The sequence below is a fragment of the Schistocerca cancellata genome, chromosome 11 (assembly GCF_023864275.1).
Source record: "Schistocerca cancellata isolate TAMUIC-IGC-003103 chromosome 11, iqSchCanc2.1, whole genome shotgun sequence".
Taxonomy (NCBI): Eukaryota; Metazoa; Arthropoda; class Insecta; order Orthoptera; family Acrididae; genus Schistocerca; species Schistocerca cancellata.
In genome coordinates, this window is record NC_064636.1 from 170,354,074 (window position 1) to 170,378,748 (window position 24,675).

The 24,675-nt window shown below is 41.2% G+C and overlaps 1 long non-coding RNA gene across 1 annotated transcript in view; it reads right to left on the reverse strand.

The window, feature by feature from the left end:
• Positions 1–643: 643 nt before the first annotated feature.
• Positions 644–24,675, reverse strand: part of LOC126108769 (uncharacterized) — an 83,051-nt gene continuing 59,019 nt past the window's right edge. The window contains exons 3-4 of the long non-coding RNA XR_007523627.1: positions 18,113–18,260; positions 644–8,129 (exon numbers count right to left, since the gene is read on the reverse strand). This is a non-coding gene — a long non-coding RNA (uncharacterized LOC126108769). The remainder of the gene's footprint in view (positions 8,130–18,112; positions 18,261–24,675) is intronic.

Below are 24,675 nucleotides of genomic sequence, written 5' to 3' on the forward strand. Positions count from 1 at the left end.
GCCTCTGGACTGTAGACAACAACAACAACAACAACAACAACAACTTGGCTGTCTGTTCTATGCTTGCGTTGCTGGTGATACGAGGTAGAATAAATTATTGCCCACTTTTTCACTGTACGAGTATGCAAGAATTACATGATTTTTGCATCCCAGTTTGGATCTCTGATATCTGACTTGCTATTCTGCAGCCAAATCCAATGATCCATACAGCTCTGTCATCTATACATCTTCTGAAAATGGATGTGTGTGTGTGTGTGTGTGTGTGTGTGTGTGTGTGTGTGTGTGTGTGTGAATCCACATCTCCCTCTAAACCACTGTGCCAATTTCAAGCAACCGTAGTAGACGTATTGCTTACTGCCTGAAAATCGACCGCACGTTGGGTGATAACTACATGCCTAACAAAGCGGTGTGGTAAGAAAGCAGTGTAATCCATAATATGCGAATACCCGTACATTAGTCATACAGTATTAGAGAACATGAGCTCTTGGTGACTTGCAGCAAACTTCACACTCAATTTCAAAGCTTTAGGAAACTTTCTCATTGACGACCCCCAGAAAATGACGGAAGGAAAAAAGTTTATGGAGCAAAAATGCCACATGAAGAGTGATGTTTTAATTTATTACTTATTTACCAATACCTGTAATCAAGACACATTTTCCACACAGTACTCACATCTACATTTGAATGTACCAGAAAAATTACATCATTGGAAGACACACAGTTCAGGAGATATTATGTCATAAACACGGAGATTAGTGAAAAAATACTGCATCATGCTACATGTTTAAATTTATTACTTCGTTGCCACTAAGTCTATTCACAACAAATTTCGCAGGCAGTAGCCACATACACCAACCGGCAAAATTATGACACTGCACATCACACAGTTACAAGATGTGAGCTCATTAACATTGACCTGCCTGAAAGTGGAACTGCAATGTAAAATTTGCTGGACATAAAAGTGACATACATGTACAAATTCGTGCAAAAACAAGTATTATATGTGAAATATTGTTCAGGTGTGTACTCTTGCAAACCAATGCGTAAGACTATCATTCTAAACTTTAGGAACGAGTTCAGCCAAATTTGGTACACCTCTTACTTACAATATGGAAGGAAATACTGTGGGCATCAGAACAACCAGCCTCATACTGGGGTGAATGTGAGAATGTGGAGAGAGAAGACGGGAGGAGGTGATGGACAGAGAAAGGGAATAGGAGGACATTAACATGAAGAGGGGTAATAGGAGACTGCTTAATATAAGACTGAAATAAAGACATACCCAGTCAATGTCAGGTTTTCGGCCACTAGTGTTCTATTAAGGGATCCGTATTCCGTAATCCTTTACGAGCATGTGCCTCTTTTACCACTATGCAACCTGTTTGATACAGGTACAGCCATATTCTCTTGGGTAAATAAACCGTCACCATTTGCGATGAAAGATTCAGCAGCTTGTGGTCTTTTGGGCTGCAGACTCTCCCATCATGGGACCCTGGGTTCAATTCCCAACCAGATGTAAATCTCAGCACTTCGCGCCTGAAGATGTCGCATAGCAGGTGTGACGAATTGTGTCATTTCATGGCAGCCACTGTAACAGTACATTTTTTATGACAATTCGTGCATCTGTGGAAATCTGTGAGATGGCTTTAAATTCGGTAGGGTACAGACCAGAGCGCGACAATTTCATTCTTTTGGTTTTCTTAAGACATAAGACAGTGTTGTATATGACTTTACGTCCACTACGCTCATGCACTCTAGTACCTTGCTACTGGCGCGCCATCTCTTTGCCATGTGGTGAACTCAGTAGCTGATTTACTGGTTGCCAGAATATCACGCGCCTCTATTACCGGCCTATAGGATATCGCGCCGGCCTCTTCTGCTATATTGTGGTGGTTTTGAAGACTTTTTAGACACTTCCATTGTCAGGACTGCACTGGAAGCTATACCTGAGAAGCATGGCCCAAGAAGAAAGAGTCCGATGGCTTCGTGGATACTGGTATTTTAAATGACGTTTTAAGGAAGAGCTATGCAAAACAAAAATGGAACGAAGGAAGCAATTCGTGGAGGCCAACTTAGAAACCGATCCCTGGAGTGTACCATATAAAATAGTCTGCGAGGAAAAACGTTCACCAACAGCGTTATCCATATCAACGTTCAGAAGGAATTACTCGCTACAGGAAACGCCACTTACGTGCTGCCCGATGCCCACGGAATCCAACAGATATGGCTGACTATGGCTGTTGACTGGGGTACCACGAGGGCAGATCCAGTAGCAGAAGCAACCATCTAAAAGTTAAATGCATCGAAATAAATGAACAGAGAACAAAATCTGTTGTTTTGTAGTAGATCAGTAGCTGGGTAATTGTTTAAGGGTGTAATATAGCTTTGTAGTAGTAGAAGTAGCTGTAGCTTTTTTATCAGAAATAAATTATACGTAATACCTAACTACCCTAGGAAATGTGAGTTGTATCGCCTACTTTAGGTTTCTATATACTAGGCTGTAATTTATGAAGAATAAATAAAATAAAGCCGGCCGAAGTGGCCGTGCGGTTAAAGGCGCTGCAGTCTGGAACCGCAAGACCACTACGGTCGCAGGTTCGAATCCTGCGTCGGGCACGGATGTTTGTGATGTCCTTAGGTTAGTTAGGTTTAACTAGTTCTAAGTTCAAGGGGACTAATGACCTCAGCAGTTGAGTCCCATAGTCCTCAGAGCCATTTGAACCATTTTGAACCAAATAAAATAAACAAATATCAGAACTGCACTCTCGATAGGCTGCATGCTCGCAGATGCTGCCACCTTGTGGCCGAAACGGAACACACCACTCTTACCGTCCAGCTGGCTTTGGCCATCTAAAAATTTGAAAAAAAGTAATACGCTTCAATGGAATCAATATAAAAGCAGTCACTTCACACTGAATGTAACTATTTCAGTCATAATATAATCCGCATTCTAGAAAAAACTGTGATGAAACTTGTCGGCAACTGGAGGAACATAAGTGTTATTTACAAATCCTAAGAACAATGGCTGCTTGAAGGGAGATTCTATTGCTCTAGGCATCTTTACATGCTCTCTGTGCACTCAGAACTGAAAAGTGTGCATTTGATGGGCATACTAGACACACCTGTGACACGTCTATCGAAAACTTCTCTGGGTTTTCACTGTGATTTGAAATTCATGACACATCAATGGTCAGTCCACACTAGGAGTGATCATATGTACGAATCAGTAGAACGCATGATACCTGACCCATGCAAATGTTGTGGCTGAGGTGGCAGGATGAGAAAGTTTTTTTTTTTTTTTTTGGCAATTGCATGCTGCCATGGCAGGTTTTGAAAACTTGTTCCTCAGGTATCTCTGCCACTAAACCTGACATTTTGTGCTGGAACGTATCTATGCCCTTACAGATTCATTAACGTTCTGAAGGGTGGGAGTAACATCATTCTTGACTAAGAAATGTAATGAACTGAATGTAGATTCATCATAGTGTAATGTAGAGTATTAGGAAGAAATCTGCATCCATAGGCGTCTGTGAGGAGGCGGAGATGGCAAGACGGTGCTTGGTGCATGTACTGAAAGAAAACCTGCTGGCAACTTTTCTCCTTGTGGTGCTTGTGCTGCAATGTAGTCACTTTCTTTGGAATTGTTTCAAAAACTATTTTTTTTTTCATTCCAGTCCCCAAAGACAGAAAGTTTTAAAATAAAATATTGGATCGCTTCTTGCAGGATGACATGGTCCCACGGTCCCTGTGGATAGGTTCAAAATGGTTCAAATGGCTCTGAGCACTATGGGACTCAACTGCTCAGGTCATTAGTCTCCTCGAACTTAGAACTACTTAAACCTAACTAACCTAAGGACATCACACAACACCTGTGGATAGGTGCCCATTTCCTAAGCATTTGCGGAATTATCGAGGGTGGCTTAACTTGCCAATAACTTCAACTGCAGGAGCACATACCAAACTAATGAGCATTCAGAATTATTTGAAATCATTTCGGTGTGTCTTTGAGTTCAGTGTGATACAAAGCATAGACGTTACTTAGCAAGTCAGAAACAAGAAATTTTGCTGTTAAAAGATTCGTGCAGCTAATTTTGGGTCTGAGCCACTACTCCTGCACCTTTTCAGTGCTCTTCATAAGTGCAATTTTACTGACGTACTGCAAAATACAATGATGGCAGCTTGAGTGGCCATTGAGCTTTCTTGCAGGAGTTAAGAACTGTCACAGAATGACAGTGGTGCAAGAGTGACATGCTGTATTACCTATGATCACAAATGGGTCAGAGTTTGTCCATTCATTACATCATATTGGCATTGTAAATGAGCTAACTTCTAAAACACTAGAGAGGAAGTACAATTTGGTTAACTATCGGATTTACTTCCCTACAATCACAATTAAGTAAGTTTCTTAAAAAAGGATCTGATTAACTTTTTGCATTAACACTTTTCGACATTATCCAAATTCACAAAGTTTAACATAAAAAATTTAGTCGAGGGGCCTGAGAATGTTTACACGGAGGCCAGAAAGTCTAGTGCCATCCCTGCCTATTGGTACTTGTATCAATATGGAAAAGCTGCCCTTTTACGAAAATGAACACCAATTACTCTGACTTGAAATCTGTTTGAAGTCAGAGAAACTGTGCAATCAGAAATAAAGGAATTAAGCAATGTAAGAAACACTGTTCATTGCACTCATTTCCTCTTTAAAGGAACAAACCGTCATTCGACTGTTTCACTGTTTATTTAATTCAACAGTACGACAGTGAAATGGCAGTGCATTCCTTTAAAAAATACTGTATAACTGTTGCTCAGGAACATCAGGAACTGTTTACGTATGTACAAGTCAAATTAAATTTTATTACCTGTAGTTTGATGACTTGCTTTACCATCTGAACTATATCGTAGTGACTCATGTGTCGAGGTTTGAGTGTGGCGTTAAATTTGTTTTGCTTTTGTGAGCTGAAATTTGATCCTCAGTGTTGTGTCTCAAATGAAACTACAATTACTTCAGTTGCTGCAATTTTTGACGTGTAGTACAAACAACAATCATATAAGGACAGGATTGTCTTCACATTTTGTATGTGGCATCATTAATTTCAAAATGTTACTATGTCTGGTGAATGCTTTAAATGGACCTTTTGTGTGATGATGAACCATTTGTCATGATGAACCATATGTAAATTTTACAACTAAATTCACCAATTTTTTTTCTTTTTTCTTTATTTTTATTTCATTCCCTTGCTCCATTCTGGCAGGGGAGGGCTGTCAGCAGCACAATCTGCTGCTCTTCAGCTCAGAGACATTACATGAATTAAAAATGACAGAAAACAAATAAGGCAGTAAAAGGGGAATAGAAGAATATAATGGGGCTAAAAATACGCTGACATGTGGGACACAGTTAAAAAAGGCCCACTTGCAAACAGAAATACACTTGATGATGTACACAGCACTTAAAACACACTGGAGTCACAAGCCCAAGATGAAAGTAGGCCACAGCATTAAAATCCACACCAAAACAACAGCACTTCAAAAACACTGCACTAGGTGTGGCACACACGACAAGGATTAAAATCACGAGAAAGAAACTAGGAGACCTGCTGAGGGAGGGGAGGCCTGAAAGAAGGTAAGAGAAGGGAACAGAGATGGCAGTGGGAGGATGAAGGGCTGGAGATGGTGGGGTGGAAAAATGGGGTCAGATGGCACACCAAGGAGCAGGAGAGGGGAGAGTCTTAAATGAGAGTGAAGAGGCAGTTCGAGGTGAAGTGGGCCTGGTTGTAGGGTTAGATGGCGTAGGTGTTCAAATGGAGGAGGCAGCAAGGGAGATCTGCTAGAGGGTGTGGGGGCATTGGAAGGGGTGTATGTTCTGGAGAACAATGACGAGTTAATGGATGATCTCTTTGGCCACAGGGGGTGGGCAAAGGGAACTGTTAGGGCGGATGGGCTGATCGATGGGGTGAACGGTGACAGTAAGGTTGGGGCTGTTGATAGGGGTTTTGGTGTTGCATTTCTAGAAGTACATCGGAAGGGATTTATTGCAGTTCTTGCAGTAAAGAGGAGACGCAAGGTTAGGACACTGTTTTAGAAAGTGGGGGGCTGTACAATGGAGGTATGTTGGGGGTTTCTGCAATTTTGGGTGAAGTGATCATCGTATAGGGGGGCACCGTTGGCAGCACTAGGACTGAGGAGGCGACAGTGAAAAATGAGAGCTCCCCGAGTGAGATTATCACTAGAGGAGGCAGACTCTGTAAACATGTGCGTTAGGAAGGTAGCACCAGAGTTGTCGCAGATGCGTCGGGCTGAGCGGATTTCTAGGGCAGGTGGGCACTCAGTAGCACCGACACCTCTGGTGGTGCTGCGGTAGGGAGTGTTAATCGGGAGTCAGAGACGGGAAGACTGGAAAGGACAGCAACGGCGACGGACGACAGCAGCGGTGGCGGCAGCAATGGGCACCGGCAGAAGCTGGTGACAGGCGCCATCGGTTGACGGCGATGGCACCAGGAGTAGGCAGTGACAGCACCAGGAGCACGTCGGCCAGCAGCAGACGCCGACGGGCCCCAGCAACGGGCAGTGACGGGTGGCAGCAGCAGCAGCATCGGGTGGCGTTGGCCGGCAGCAGCAGATGGCGATGGCAGCAGCACCAGTCAGCAAGTAACAGGGGGAGCTTCCAAAACATCGATTTCGCCCATGAGAGTAGTCCAGCATCAAAAATCTTCTGGCTCAGAAGGCGTGGGTAGCCAACCCGTGGGAAGATAAATTCCCCAAGTTTCTGCCATGTTTGTATTAGACTGCCACTGTATGAGAGCTTTGAGGATACACTGTAGTTGCCGTCTGGTTCTCAGTTGCAATTCAGCGTTTAACCATCGTTAACTGCTTATTATACTGTTTTCTAACTCATTTTTGCAAATTGCAAAGTTCTTTCTATGTGGATAGTCGCGTCACAGAACATTGCCGGCACAATATAGTGGGAATGGCGTGACATTCTGGTGTGTCGCAGAGTGGGTGAGAGCCACAGTTCTGCGGACAGTCGTCGGGGGCAGTGTGGGTGGTGCCAGCAGTAGTGTGGTGGGTTGCACGGCGGCCCCTGCAGGCGCTCAGCTAATGCGGCTCCTGGCTGAGGGAGCAGCACTGCAGACCGACGGGAGGAGAATATGGAAGAAAGTGGGGAGATTTACTGTGTTATCCTGTAACATCAGAGTAAACGTGCATTCTCTTTAGTTAAATATGGGCCGATTGTATAGTTCCCGATGATAAGTGCATTATGAGGTGTGAATATTGATACTGATATGACATTGTAATTAAACAAAGGAGGTACAGTACTGTACAATGTTTGGTGAACATACAGAGGTAAGTAGAGCCTGATATCAGAAGTGACAATTATAGTGACAGAACTCACACACAGTACTTTCAATAGGTTGCAAATTACAGTGGTTTGATGCAGCACCTTTTAGGCTTCTGTGAAATACTTTTCACCAATCGGATATTGGAGTAGTTGTTTTTATTCGCAATGAATTATTTTTCAGTCCCCATTGTCTTTTCCAAAGTTAGCCTAGAAGTATACTCTACACATTTTTGCCTATTGTTACTTGAATTACTTTACCTTTATCTAATGTCATCAATAAGACTGAATCTGTGCATTCTTTGGTTAAAAGAAAGAATATTTATTGCAGAGGAGTTTGCCGGACTGGTTGCCTCACGACAGCATCTCCATCAGATGCCTCTCGTGCCCCCCCACAGTCGGCCCCCACCGTGGGCAGCGCAGACACCACATCTGCGTGACTATTGCATGGTGCACAGTGTGCAGAGGCATCTACCAATTGTCATCCCTGGCATTTGGGTCGGCAGAGGGCACAACAGCAGCTGGGCCACCATTCACTGCGGCCACGTACTGAGGTATCGTCTGCTGTGGGCTGCTCCTCCCGTCCACCACCACAGCACTGCCCTCCACGAGGCACCTCGCCCCTTCCACGTGTCCCTCCCTTGCTGCGAAGTGCAGGGCGGTCCCCCTCCAGAACGTCCTCCCACCCCCCACCTCCGTGTCGCCCCCTGCGGTGACCGGCATCCTCAGCTCGCTCACTGCCCCCTACACAGCTGCCTGGAACAGCCTACTGCCTCTCTTCTCTGCAGACAAGCTCCTGCAAAAAAAAACACAGAAATTCCCACTTTTGCTACAAACACATAACACACAAATGGCGACGAAAATTGCCGTACCAGAAAACACAAATATTCTAAATACAAATCTGTCCTAAAAGAAACCTACTATATTCCCCTCCTACACCACAAAACAGTGTGGAACTCTGCATGTATTAAGGTACAGCAGATCTGTTCTATCCTCCTTATAAAAAATCTTCATTCATCATCAAATTAAAAATTACTTTATACTACCTCTGAATAAATTAGGTTGTCACATTTTGCCTCATTGATTCCTCTAAGTCACCCCCCTCGAACTCAAGATGCTATAGCTAACCAATCTCTCACCTCCACCACATCACACAATTCTTGATGCTAATACTAGCTCTCTGTCTGCAGTTTAACTACCAGAGGTTGTAATGGTACTTGAATTATGTAACCATTACGGCAGCTCACCTGAACCTCTCAATACCAGCAATATTCTACTGTGTTTCTGTAAAGTAGTTGACATATTTCTGAGACAACATTCAGATTTGATTTCTTAATGTAGAGGTACTTTGATACATCGATATGTTTATATTGCAATGATATTATTCTTATGTGTATTCTTTCTTTTGTCACTACGATCTTTGTAGTACTTGTAACTCTGATTTTTGGGCGCGTAATCGATTATTAGTTGTTAGAGAGTCGGACCTTGAGAAAGTAAAGTCTTGGACGTCACGTTGGAAAGACGCGTATTGTAGTCAGCTTATAAAATGTGAACTTTAACAGTGAGGACGATGTTTTCAACTATGTTTTGTATTGTGAAGTTGTGTGTGTTACGTGATATTGCAACAAAAGCAATAAAAAGGAAGTGTAACTTAAATTCGGAGTGCTGATTATTTTTTTACATCACCATTGCACTAACTTTCAAAGGTTTAATCTTCAAGAATGATTTGTGGAACACATCTATAAAACGTCTGAATACAGCAGAATACAACCTAGCCCTCTTTGCATCCAAACTTGGAATCATCACCACCTAGATTTTCGACGATCGAGCCACGATTTTACAACGAGACCAGCGTGGGAAACACGAAAAGATGAGTCCCTAGTTTATTCATTATTACATGAAATGACTTTATTAACTGTTCTCTAATGACACCTGCCACGTAATAACTTTGTTGTTGCCCAAAAATGCAGTATTTAGCAACGTGAGCAACATCACAATCATTATTAAATTTTGACCTTTGTTGTGGTAGGGTTCTTAGAAGGTCCACACAAGAAGAATCCCATCTCAACGTTTTCAAAGAGGTACTTCTCTGAATGATGAGATTTCGGGATTGCAGCCGGATCGTGTAGACTTCTTGCCTCGATATTTCGGCTGGCAATCGTCCAGCCATCTTCAGGTGAGTGTCCATCACTGGAGACTGCAAGTTCCCGCAGTCGACTTTATAGCAAAAAATTGGCACGAAAACGCATTGGCCTCCGTCACAGGAGCTTCCTCTATCGAAATCTGTGCCTTCTGGAGCTACTGCTCTATCTGCATGTGTAAAGGTGAAAACTACATGTCCGCCCTCTGTCGGAATGCTCGCCTGCGTCGCTAAAAACAGACGTCAGATGTCGCCAGACACGTCACAATGAATAAAATGTCTTCTCGCAGAGGAAATGAGAGAGATCACCGGATCCCAAGCCTTGTCCAGTTGAAAATCGCCATCACGATTTATAAGATTTTGTGCTAGGCATATCTCCACAGACTCTTTATTTACTGAAGCCCAGAAAGTTTCGCTGGGGCCAAGATTTTCGTGGCAGAAAAATCCATAGCGTGTCCTGTGGTAATACAGTGCTCAGCTACGGCCGACTTACTGGGCTGCGAAAGGCGAGTGTGGCGTTCGTGTTCAATGCACCTTTCACGTACTGTGTGTGTCGTCTGACCGACATAAGCTTTGCCACACTGGCAAGGAATTTTATAGATCCCGGCCTTCCGCAGACCCAGATCGTCCTTAACTGAACCGAGAAGGGCACTAATCTTCGCCGGTGGCCGAAAGATCACTTTAACTTAATCTTTCCTTAGGATCCTGCCTATTTTAGATGAAAGGTTGCCGACATATGGAAGGACACTCACAATTGCCAGCCGAAATATCGTGGCAAGAAGTCTACATGATCCGGCTTCAGTCCCGAAATCTCATCAATCATTCAATACGCCGGGAAAACTTCAAGAATCACAGGTACTTCTCTAATACGCAGCCAAAAAAATTTCAGTCCATTGATTGGCCACTTTCTTTACACAGCCACACCAAATACTGAAAGTTTCTGATACACAGACAACAATTTGATCAAAAAATTTCAGACATAACAAAGAATGAGTTTATAACTCCTCCCCCATAAAAAAAACTGTGTGTTTGTGTGTGTGTGTGACTTTGTGTCCCCAACAGCATGTGCACCTGTGTGTAACATGTACTATCGTGCTGTAATGTATCAGAACGACCTGAATTGTGTTTTGCCTTATTTATATGCAGCCCACACACTGAAGGTCCTCTACTCTCTTTTTCATACAGTTATTTCACTATACAAAACAGTTACTGCAAGTGGTCACAAGTGACAGCTGCTCTGTACGGCTATCAGTCTTGATGCAAATTAGTATCACAATAATGCAAAAATCACGAGACAGTTTACTACAAATTACACAGCCATTACATTTGTAAACACAACTTATTACGATGAACGACACTTAAAAAAACTTTCACTTTGAAATTATATGAAAAAAATTAGGATCTGAGAATACAATACAGCAACTATTCTTCCAGTTAACTAAAGATGAAATATCTTAAATATAGTTTCAGTCACATGTAACAAAGAGTGCGCATGCTTAAACTTTAAATGACATGACAAAGTTTTGTGCTGACCAGAGATTCGAGCCCAGCACTTTATTGGCTGCTTCAATAAGCACAGTGAAACATTAGAAATCCTAACGAGATGACAAACTGAAATGCCAAGATGAAAAAGTTTTGCCTTACTGGGCTTCAAAGCCTGCAACCTATCGACAATGACTTCTAGTCACGAGTAGATGTTAAACATTGGTTTACGTCATCAGCAGCAAAATGTATGTGTCTGAATTCTAAAAAACATAACGAAAATTTGTGCTGACTAAGAATTGAGCCTTACACCCACTGTTGCTGACTACATACAAAGAGACTTTGACTATCGAATTCCTTTTCACCAGTGGCTGGGAGTGGTATGTTTGAACCTGACAGGATATGCTCTGTGTCTGACTTGGAAGTGCAAACCAGTAACCATCATTATTGCTGATAAAGCCCACAGGCATTAAAAATGACAATAATTTGTAACATGCAGTTTTGTGTGGGCATGTTACAACTTGAAATTACAGACCAGCGTTTGTACCCAGACATGTATCTTTTGTGAAGATCCTGAGGACTTTGCAATCATGGGAAAAAAATGAAATGGTGGAAATGTATCATCTCAAAGGGATCAAATGTAATGAAAAGGGAGAGTCCAGCACCAATATTTTTCACATCTCGAACTCAAATACAATACGAATTAAGTGCCCTGTGATGCTGCACGGCAATTGGCTCATTGATAAAAAAAAAAGATCATGTAAGAATGGTGACAGAGTTTCAAGCTGGCATGGCTTCCCCCTGTCAGTGCCCAACCTATACCTACTCTTTTCCGGGTTCCTAGAGGTGAAAAGATGCTGTTTGTGCTTGTTAAAAATGATTTATAAGAGAAACAAACCCAGGCCTTCAGCAAAGGTAGCTAGCATCATTTAAACTTCTTTTATTTTAACTAATAACTCTTACCACAAATTAAAATTCATGGAAGTGATGTGATTCGATCCCACCAAGCGAAGACTAGAAACTGGCTGCCGTAACTACAATTTTTTTCATTTCATATTTTAAACACTACACCATCCTTTTTCTGCACAATATCCTCTACACCAGTGGTTCCCAACAGGTGGTCCGCGGACCCCCAGGGGTCCGCAAGCTATGTCAGAGGGGTCTGCAAGATGCTATTAGAATAAAATATATATTAAATATATTTCGTATGATAACAGAATTTTTGTTTTGGCCGCTTCCTGCATGAGCTGAGCTTTAGCAAACGCTAACTTCTGCGTCTAGTGTCTTCCTAGAGCCAGCTGACAATAGCACACTCTAGCCACTAGATTTAACAATAACAATGATGGCTAAATTGAAAAAGTTTTAAGCTCAATATTTTTTTAATAATGAATATGGCAATGTTTTTTCTAGGTACCAAAAATACGAAACATATAATTTGGCTTCTTTAGGTACTTGATACTGTGATAGGACAAGGTACCAAGCATGCTCGATGAGGGGGTCCTCGAGAAAATTTTGTTGGGAACCCCTGCTCTACACCAAAGTTTATCTCATTTTTTAGGACATCAGTGCCAGGCAGCGGTGACAAAGAGGGCAGAGGTCAAGAATTTAGAGGCCTGGCCACCATGCCACAACTATACTTGTCACCTATCTGCTATTTTTTTTTATGTACTGACTTTTCTTCAGGAGTCGCTGGCCAGCACCAGGCAGGCAGGGGGCAAAGAGACCAGTGGTCAAGGATTCGGAGGCCTGACCACGGTGCATCCCTCGTACCTGTTACTTGAGTTACTCTGTTGTTTTAATGTATGATTTTTTATTTTAATTTTCTTTTTATTTTTAATACTTCATCCAGAAAACCATGTCTACACAGAAACTATCTCAGCTGAGCAACAGCTTCAAAGTTTGTGTTCACGATGGTTTGTTTTCCGAGGTTTGTTTGTCAAATTGATCTTCTCTTAACTCCGAGGACTCCACTCACTGGAAGCTCCGTGCTACGATTTTGGGTGCTCTGGGTAATGGTGAATGTAACGCAGAAGAAAGTACGATGTCTTCCGACTTAAGGATAAAGTCTTCATCCAAGATTACTGCAACACAAGCTTCCAAGCTATGTATTTCAGAGTAGATTTCTCTTGTGATTAAAATTCTTCTGGGTATTATGCCATGTCATTGCTAAAAACTAACAACAATAATGAACTAAAACCGACGTTTTGGCTGAATTGCAACGGTCTTCCTCAGGGCACGACTGGTTTTGCATGGGGATAGGTGCTTCTAATTAAATAAAGTATATGGTATGAGAGAAAGAGAACTTAACAACGATTCGTTATGTTGTTCTTGTTTTTGAGTCTTTTCCTACTCACTTTGCACACTATGTTTCACATAATTATATTTACTAAAAAATTTATGAAGTTTTTCTTATAGATTTTCATCTTAGTGATGCACACAAGGATGGTGTGGAAGAGATGTGTTGTTTTGTGGTTCAGGCCACATCCGCTCGTACCTGGCTCCCGAGACTGTGTTAGCGTGCGATGTTTTACTTAACATCTGTTCATTTCATTTTCTTCAATCAGGAGGTAATCTGCTGTTTAACCTTTTATCCAATTTACAGCATATCTTTATTGTAAATGCATATGTCACGTCACTAGGATTCAAAAAATCAGCAAGAAACATATTGGGTACTGTTCATGTTAGCGTGACTAACATTTGTCTGATGAATTGCAAAATGTCTTTCATTTGAGTGCACCTGTGTTCTTCGGTGTCTATTAGGTCGCAATTTTCACATGTTGGTGAATCACCCAGATGAATTGCATGAAGTTTCTCTCTGGTTGCTACTTTCCTGTTTACTACCCTGTACCATGTAGTTGTCACATTTGTTGGTACGTAAGGGGTGCTGGTATTTTTCCAAATGACCTTATAGTTGAAGTGCGGGTATTTTTGTACAATCACATTTCTGATTTTGTTTTCCATTAATTTCATGTAAATGTTCTAAACTTTTACCATATTCAATGGGTGAACTCTGTTTTGAGTATAACTGAAAATTAGAAAAGCCACGGGGGCCTGTTGAACATCTATGGGTGGATTCAAGACAGTGGGAGCAGTTTTGCCTAGTCAGGCTCGTGGGTGTCTTCTTCCACAGCTCGTATGTCGACCACATGAATAAAGCTTGTGACTTTCTGCCAACTTCAATGAGATTTGATCATCCCATTTCCGACAGAGGGTCTATGTGTCAAATTTTATCTTGAAAATTTTACAATGAGATACAAAATGATCCAAAGGTAAGAGAAATCTGGATTCCACTTTGTAGGCATAAAACCTGTGCCACGTAGTTGACTTTAGAGACCACGTGCATATTTGCAGAGTCTGCCTTTTCGATGTCGTGAAGTCTTCTGATGCTATGTTCTTCAATGCTGGCTGGCATGCTGGCAAGGACTTTCCTAGAATTTGCAGCTATGGTATGATTTATATTAGACCTGTAGTCAACACCCAGGATTTGAGTATGTGTAACCACATTGAGGCCTCCTGTGTTTTGCAAAGATGTTCCATGCTCTACAATCGTGATGTACGATTTAGTGATGCTTAGCTTCGCACGTGATGTAAGTTCATATTTGCCGATTACCTGTAATGCCCTCTCCACGTCACTTTCATTGGTGATCGTGAGGCACACAGCATCTGTGTATGGCTAGCGTACAACATTTTGGCCGTGTATATGTAGCCCTCGTAGCTGTTTCTGCCGAGTGGCTAGCGGGCAGGGGCTCAGCGGCAATGGCAAACAAAGCCGTCGACACAGGACGACCCTGTCGGACCAAACTCGTGAATGCGAGTTGCCTGGTTAGCTGACCATTAATAATGAGTTTTGATGTGCTGTTCTTCAGACTCTACCAATGATGCTGACAAAACATTAGGGAAAATCCAGTGCAGTCATTCTCTCGAGAAGGCACTGATGGCTCACCCTATCGAAAGCCTTCTCGAAACCTAGTGACATTGCAGTGCACTGAAGCCTGAGGAAACGTCCCATAGCTCTGATGTTCCTATATTCACAAACACTTTTGATAACTGACCTGTCCCTATCCAGATAATTTTGATACGGACAGGTTACCTCAAGTACTATTTGTAGCCTGCGGACAAGAATGCGTGCCATAATTTTGTAATCACTATTCAGGAGAGTAATTGATCTTATGTTTTGTATTGACACACTGTGGGTGTTTCGTAACTAGCACTACGATTCCTTCCAAAATTCTTTTGAGATTTCCATGCGAATGCATTGCTCCATTACATACTGTGAGCTATTTAATTTCATCCGCGTAGGGAAAACCTGATAAAACTCTGCCAGGAGGCTGTCAGGCCCCAGTGCTTTGTTTCTGGGACTCTGCACAATTGTGGTTACCAGATCATCATCATCAATCTACTGTAGAAGACTCCTCCAAGATGCCACACTGCTAAGCCTGCCTCGAAGATTTTGTAATAAATCTTCCGCTTCACAATTAACAGCCCTGGCCGACTGTAGGTCAGCAAGATGGTCACAGGTTTCCTTTATAAGGCTGCCCCGTCACTCCTGTTAAGTTCTGTGGTCATTTTTCTGTGTCCTCTCTTCTGCTCACGTACGACACGAAATATAAGATTTTTCACCGAAAGTAGCACCCTGGATGTATTTGTAATCCTAACTGTTTTTCCGACAGAGCAAAAATTTTTCATTCGATTTGTTTCATCACAACATAATATTCAATGACAGATGCATCCATTTTGTGCAGGTCTGGCAGTTTTCCTGTACCAGAAGCTTTTTTCCCATAAAGTTGTTCAACATTTTGCTCAGTCACAGTTTCGCACATTTTAACCACCCGGCCAGAGAAGAATTATAGGATGTGAACTTAATTCCGCATTTCTGCCAAGTTTTGCAGAAACGCTCGTGGCATTCGGCACCTGGAAGCTAATCTGCCACGTAATGTTTGGCACTGTGGGTGCCCTGTCTCTCCACGTTAGTTGTGCAGACAGCGTGCCCAGTACAGCTGGTGGGCCACACTTCAGTGTAGTGTGCAGGACATTAGTGCCTAAGTTGTTGGATACGTATAGACTAACCGAGCGACTTGCCAAGTAATTAGTAATAAACCCGGGATTGTCACATTTTTGTACAGACACATGTTGGTTAAATGAAATTCTTTATTTAATTTTGTATTCTAATTCAGCGCACGGGTTAAAATTAGGAACTTGAGATTTGGGACTTAGGTCTCATTTGAAATCTCCTGCTAAAATGGTATTATCGTAATGAACTCTGAAGAGGGGGTAATTTCATATTTAAAAGATCTCTGCTCGCTTGCTTTGTTTACTGCTACCAGATGGAGCACGTATGTTAATTGCCTGGCTGTTGCAGACACTACAAGTGATCCCTCTATTATTTGTGAGTTGTTCACTGTGAGGAACACTATTATTTTCTTTCGAGAGTATCGCTGTCACTAATTCATTTCCAGTTCCAGTTACAGCACTCTGCTCCAAGATAGTGTGTCGTGTAGTGTCTTTTACTTCTTGAAGTACTTGTAAAATAATATAAATGTGTGCCGCATACAGAAATCCTTGAAGCTACTTAATTTTAGACAGCTGCATATGCAGTTGATGTTCAGAGCTGTGATTCTGCAGGCTTGAGATGGATTCATAATATACTATGTTTCATAAGTTCAATTCTTTCATCATACGAGGTTAGTATGAAAGTTAAGAAAAAGTGTCACATACATATCCGCCTCCTGGTACGGGTGAGGTAAGCGTTCGTGAGCATTGCTTCACTGGAAGTTGAAGGAGTTTCACCTTCCCTTCTGCCACGGTCTCGTCCGCGCAGTTCTTCACGAACACAGATCCTAACATGTCATCTGTGGCTGTACAGCAGAATTCTCTGGTATTTTTATGGAGAGCTGCACACGCATCTCGTTGTGCTTCCGTGGGGGTCGGCACACTAGCAGCGGGTGGCGTGTGAACGAGTTCAGACTGACTACGATTAGAACCTTCCTCTGAACTTTCATTTAATTTCCAGACTGCTTGTCGGATCTTTTCGTGCATCAGTGGAACAATTTGCTCAGCAGCTATATGCACAATCCTCCATTTCTATTTTTTTCTGGGGGAGCGGCTTTTCAGCGAGCTAGCAGAATTTTCTGCTGCATTATCCCCTTCAGGTTCACTGACGTTCCACTGCACGGACAGTGCATCCAATGTCAGAATACTATTCAGAACTGCCTCATTTAGCTTCCTCGGAATGTTCGGCCAGTTGCGCTGTGGCTGGAATGCCGTCCGCTATTTGAGTGGCTTCAGTCGGAGTAACGGCAGCAGTAGCATTATCAGTCTGAGGAGTGGTCACAAGGTGACCGTTGGCCGGGAGTCGAGTGGCGGCTGCAACGTACGTTGTCGGCATCGAGGACTCGGCCACAGGTCCGACAGCTTTGCCGGCCAGCAGCTAGGCCACGAGCCGTTGTAAACGTGGGACCCATACGTACCCTGGCGAGCTATGTCCTAGGCTGCCCTTCCTACGTGACAATAGCTCGGCAGTTCCACTGTAAGTTGTCTGATACCACTCAGCACCGGACACTTAATGTGAGATTGACAATTTTATGGAATATTACTGAGCACTTTGCCATTAGTCTACTGCATTTATTTGCTCACCCGGAACTTGGAATGGAGATTCAAAAACCCTTATTGTTCTTATGCAAACACCAGTGTGGGGAATAGTAGCTTCGCTAATGTTTGCCAGAATGCTTGAATCTAAAGGTTCCTTCACTAGATTGGACTATTTTATCAGAAAGATTGGCGTTAATGAACCTGACGTACACAACAGTACCCATAATCCAGAAATAGATAGCAGTTATGTCATCACAACCTATCTTCACAGATCCTACAAGAAAAGATTTTGACGATGCCATTACGGAAGTGGAAATACGTGACAAAAATGTCTGTGCTGACTGGGAATTGAACCTCACACATACTGTTCTTGACTAAATGCAAAGAGACATTAACAAATTCTTTTTCACCAGTAGCTAGGAGTGTCTGACAGAGTCGAAATTGATACCTGTTGTTATTGTTGACAAATCACGGAGAGGCAATTAAAAAATCATAGCAATTGGCCACATTTTCTATGACTGCTGGTTAATACCAAAATAATCAGTACTCTGAGGGTAGCGTCAACTCACCAGAATTGAGGCAGCTGCATCCTCAGGAGGAGGAGGAGTGTGTCGGGCAGCTGTGGGCAGCACAGCCGCAGCAGGACTCTGGCTGTGGTCGCTGTGGGGCTGACAGTGAGTGCCGGGGGTGGCCCTTCCCCTTTTAGTGGCTGGCGCGCTGCACAGAGAGGCAATGACTTCAAAATGGTTCGAATGGCTCCGAGCACTGTGGGACTTAACTTCTGAGGTCATCAGTCCCCTAGAACTCAGAACTACTTAAACCTAACTAACCTAAAGACATCACACACATCCGTGCCCGAGGCAGGATTCGAACCTGCGACCGTAGCGGTCGCGCAGTTCCGGACTGTAGCGCCTAGAACCGCTCGGCCACTCCGGCCAGCGGGCAATGAGTGGGTGGGCACATTCACACGGGGGCCAGCAGGCTGCTCGCCACAGGTGCCGGCGTTGACGGACTATTTACAGCGATAACTGGACATACAGTGCCAACAATAAAAGTGTCACTTAACACGACTGACTCGCCAATTAACTAGTGTACTTCTGCACTGCTTCTCCTACATTCCCCACTAGCACAGCTTCAGATGCCAAACAACAAATTGTTCACAATGAAGCCCAAACCAAAGCCGAAACATAAGGGCCAACAATTTTCCTACACTGACAAAAGAACTTATAGACAGAATTTAAAAGCAATTGAAGTCAGCTGGCTGTGACTTTTGGTTGTGAGGTTCTTGAAACCTAATAGATGACTGCTGAATGATATCAGTGCAGAAAAACAGAGAGAGAGAGGTGAGGAAGGGGTGGGGGGGAGGGGCGGTGATAGAGCAAACACTCTAGTCAGTTGAGGTATCAACTTACTATGGAAACTATGTGAAGCTTGTCATGGATATGCAGAAGTTGTTTGATAAATTGACATTATGACAAACACAGTGGAAAACTACTGTGCAATAATGGGTGAAATCTGAGAGAATCAAGAAGATGGACAGTAATTACAACAGCTATGCTACAAAAGTTATCAAAAATAATTTTAAAAATTGCTTTTGAGTAAAGCAAATAGAACTATATACACATGTAATGTCTCCGTAATTAGACTCCTAGAAAAGACAGCAGTGGTGATGTGTTTCTCAAACAATAACTTTCATCTTGAGAAGTTTTGAATACAAGCTACCATTAAATGAGAAAAATGGGTTAGGCAGTGTAGGCAATAATATCTCATGGACAATGTTTACAATCATTAAGTGACAGAAAGAGCATAGCATGTATACTTTAAACAATTTGAAAAGGGAAGGATAAGACTGTAGTCGTGTGTGTGAATTTTGTGTGTGTGTGTGTGTGTGTGTGTGTGTGTGTGTGTGTGTGTGTGTGTGTGTGTGTGTGTGTGTGTTTTTTGTTGATGCCAAAAGCTTTGTGTGAGACTTTTTCTGCAACTCAGCATCTCCCCTATATATTGAAAATGGAAGGAATAAACTTGTATGGAGCATATGTATCAGACAGACAGAGGTAACAAATGGGTCATTCCATGTCAAGTGTCCTAAGGGTCCATACTCGACCATCTCCAATTTCGATGAAATTGTTACAGGATGTACATATAGAACTTACATGAAGCACTACCAAATAACAGCTTCATAAGTAGTATGGTGGGGCCAGTAGCCACCTTTTCGTAAAGGCTCTTTTCTGACATTGCGACTGAAATGAATAAATGATCAACTTTGTTTTACCATTTTTCAGGATAAAAGAGACCTGTCGTGCTGAAACTTTGTGATCCTGTACAAATATTTGGGTACAATATCTCAGCTGTAAAACAAAAGAGCAAACTACAGTAAATTCATCATAGTGTGCTATCAAAGTAGCTCATAAATCTTGTCGTGCCAAATTTTGACTATACTTTATTGCCTTGTATCTACTGAAAGAATAATTTTCTGAAGCTGATACTTTAGTTATCTGCAACCTGTCAGCATGTCACAAAAGCTCCAAGTGGCATCCAGATTGCTCAAATAATAACTGAGTTATCTGAGCTCACCTTGTCTGATCAGAAAAAGTTGTTTTTATTTTGGAGGCAGACCAGTTTAGTGTCAACAATGTTTAGTGTCAACAATGGAGTTTGGTAACATTCTTCAACGATCAGTCTGAACCACACCGTTGATAGGTGGACTGATAAGGTAATCAAAGAGGATGTTCTCCACAGAATCAGCAAGCAAGGAATCTCTGGAAAACACTGACAAAAAGAAGGAACAGGACATCTGTTAAGACATCAGGGTATAACTTCCATGGTGCTACAGGGAGCTGTAGATGGTAAAAACTTTTTTGAATGTTTCCAGCAAATAATTGAGGGCATAGGTTGCAAGTGCTATTCTGAGATAATGAAGTTGTCACTGGAAAGGGATTCATGGTGGGTCACATCAGGACAACCAGAAGACTGATGACTCGAAAAAAAATAATTATTTAATGTTTCTAATGAGTTAAACTGCTTGGGGGGGGGGGAGGTAGCAAAATAATTTTGTAATTAAGTTGCTAGCATATTGTGTAATGCATACAGCCAATTATGTGGCTCACAAGGCCACTGTGTGTCCTGTACTGTGTTTAATGCATGATCTAGTATGACAGGAATGCCAGCTCTTGATTACTCTGATTCATACATCTCACTTCTGATTAAGTGCCTTATGATTATTAGACACTGATTTTTAATATCCTCGCGTGTGATCATCAGCACAGTCACAAGGCTCAATGAATTTCAGTAAAATGGTTATAGACGTCTGTAAAATCATCAAGAACAAGGGAAACTGGTACCATGTGGAGGGGGTGAAAATTCAAAAGTGAAAATATCTTCCAGGCAGAAATTCCAATATAAATATAAGTGCTAAGGATAGTAAGTTTCAGAACTCGTGTTTAACTCCAAACCTGACGGTATTTCATCAAAATGTACAATCCCTATCCAACGAAGTAAACGAACTTAAAATTTTGTTGGAAAGTGACATGAAAAACACCTCTGTATTATGTTTTACTGAACATTGGCTTGACAAAGAGAAACTTCATACGCTATGCATTCCAAATTTTGTATTGGGTAGTTATTTTTGTCGTAAATTGTATAAACATGGTGCTAGTTGCATTTATGTTAAAAATAGCATAAATTTTAAATGTATGTCGTATGTAGAAAAATTATCCACAGAGAAAGATATTGAGGTAAATGGAATTGAAATCACAGACGAAAAAATTACTATAATTTGTCTAAACAGGGCGCCAACTGGCAATATTAACATTATGTTAAAGAACCTTGAAAATATCTTACGCAAAAAAAAAAAAAAATAGAAAAGTAATTATATGTGGGGATTTCAACATTGACTTTGCAAGTGAGTCTAATCAAAAAACTGCTTTACTGAACCTCTTAGCAACTTTCAATTTAAAGGCTACTATAGAAACGCCAACACACATCGCAAAAACCTCAGCCACAATCCTTGATCAAATATTTACAAATGTGCCCTTGAAACATACAACACAAACCCACAATACAGGCTTTGGGAACCACACAGCCCAAGAAATTAGTATAAGATTAGGAAAACCGTTTAGTTCAACTGAATGTGTAACTACTACATCTAGGAAGTATAATGACCAGAATATACAACATTTCCTTAACTATCTGTGTAAAGAAACTTGGGAAGACATCTATGAATGTGAAAGTACAAATGATAAGTTCAACAAATTCCTAAATAGTTTTAACTATTATTTTGAACTTTGCTTTCCACTCCATAAAAAGACAGTCACAAAAAAGGATCTGAAAATAAAATGGGTCAGAACAGGGATACAAATATCTGTGAAGAAAAAGAGGCAACTTCATGAAATATCTAGACAGCACACCACATCCCCAGAATCTGATTCCTATTTCAAGAAATACAAAAAGATTTTAACTAAAGTCATAAAAGAAGCCAAAAAAAATGGCAAATAGTTCCTTCATGGCAAATGCACAAAATTTCTCTGAGGCAGCTGAGATTCTGGTGAAGCAAAACTTTCAAAATGCTGTCACTGCAAATCGGATTAAAACTATCCCTAGTAACAAGTCTCTCTTCCTACACCCAACAGATGAACAGGAAATGCTAAAAACAATAGGGGAGCTAAAATCAAAATTTTCCTCTGGTACTGACAACATACCTGACCATATCATTAAAAAATGTGCACCCTTAGTAGTTAAGCCCATGGTAGACATATGCAAAAGTTCACTTTCTCAGGGAATCTTCCCAGAAAGGCTAAAAATAGCTAAAGTGAAGCCATTGTTCAAAAAGAGTGAAAAAACAGATATAACAAATTATAGACCAGTCTCTCTACTATCAGTTTTTTTCTAAAATAATTTAAAAAATCTTTTATAAAAGACTCGTAGATTTCATTGAAAAAAAAAAAAAACTTTTCTCAGCTACACAGCACGGTTTCCGAAAATGTAAATCCACTGAGACAGCTATTATCGATTTCTTAAATGAAGCTTTAAATGCATTAGATAAAAAAGAACACATAGCAGCAATATTCCTAGATCTTTCAAAAGCATTTGACATCATTAACCATGGTCTATTGCTTAGAAAGCTAGAAAATGTTGGTGTCAGAGGCCCAGCCTATGAATGGGTAAAGTCATATCTACAAAACAGACACCAAATAGTTGAAGTCTTGTACAAAGAAGGAAAAATTTAACTTCCTATCAATCAGAAAAACAGTGTGTTAAATACGGTGTGCCGCAGGGCTCCGTACTGGGACCAATCCTGTTCTTGCTGTTTGTAAATGACCTGGAACCATCCAGCCCTCACTATAAGTACATTAAATATGCCGATGATACAAATAGACTTATCAAAGGAAAGACCCCAGAAGACCTCCAAAATGAAATAAGAAAGAGCACTACACATGTATCAAAATGGTTCGCAATGAACAACTTAATAATAAACACACATAAAACAAACACTATGCATCTACACATAGTGCAGAATAAACAGCCTTTAACTGCAACAATAGAACTGTTAGGCAAAAGACTTGAAATTGTAAATAGCACCAAAATTTTGGAAGTTTGGATCCAAGATGACCTAAGATGCCAGAAACACACACAACACCTATGTAGTAAATTAAATACCATTTGTTATAGTATAAAAATTCTCGCTGGATGCACATCTATGCAAGCCATAAAAAATGTGTACTATGCCCAAGCAGAATCACTACTAAGATATGGTTTAATTTGCTGGGGAAATTCAACACCCAGCAAAAGCTGTTTTATTGCACAAAAAAGAATTATAAGAGCCATGGAAGGCTTAGCAAACCCTCATTTAAAAAGCTTCATATTCTTCCATTACCATGCCTATATATCCTAGAAACAATAATGTTCATAAGAAAAATTGTAGATGAAAATAGCAAGACTGCTCGAAAAAACCAAAATATCCATTCATACAACACATGGAATAATCAAGATTTACATATGCAGTTTTCACATACAACACTAAAACAAAATGGACCCTTGCAAGCAGGAAAAAAACTGTATAACAAACTACCTAAAGAAATTAAGGCAATAACTGGCATGCATAAATTCAAAACTGCAGTGAGTGACTACTTGCTACAGAATTGCTACTATAGTGTTGATGAATTTTTATCTACATTGTAAATATCTGAAAAATTTAAATAGTTTATGCAATTAAGGCCAAAATAAGAAATGTGTACATGTAGATTTATCTGTGTATTATATGTGGTCTATTACATAATGTGTGTGTCTGTATAATCAAGGACAAAAGTATGAAATGTGTGCGTGTAAAATTTATTTGTGAAATGCTATTCCCATATGTTAGAGTTATATTGCTATATACTGAAAACCATACAACAGTTTTTTCTGTTAAACTTTATTGGAAATTATATGACTTGCCCTATATCATTATGTACCCCTGTACAGTGTGTGATTCACAAGACCAATAAGTATACAATACAATACATCTGTGTCAACATCGCGTGAGACGCTTGTGAAAGCTGTGACTGCCAGGTGCTGGGCTTTCAACCTGTGCACAGTTTGGCTGTCAGCTCTAAAGTGCCATCATGGCTGCCAAGTACATACAGTGAGACCTCAATGTGCCACCAATGATACAATGGTAATACGGTTTAGCGCACCTACAAGTTGCGACAGGCCAGAATTTACCACACGGCTACAAGAGAAATGGACAGTTGTGAATATTTTGCTGTCCCCTTGACCCGTGGTGCAGCACACTAAAATGATTCTTGTGTTGGCTTTGGACAACATATTTAATCATCTTCAACTTGTTTTTATGCAGCATGACGCCATTTAGAGCTACCATACTGTCAGCGGCAGCAGTGGTAGCAAACAACCGAAGGCTTCTTTTTGTGAAGTGGCCGTAATTCGAGACACAAGCATTGACCTGGTTGGCTGCAAACTGCACACGTCACTGTCTCCCTTTGGTGCCCACAGTAGTAGTCTCACTTGCTAGATACACTGTCAATGTATCCTTTGGTCAGAGGCTTCATGCCAAAATGCATTGCATGCATGTGTTATACCAAAATGAATCACTGCAAATGAAGACAGATTGCTAGTGTTAAAATTGGCCTCTTCATGA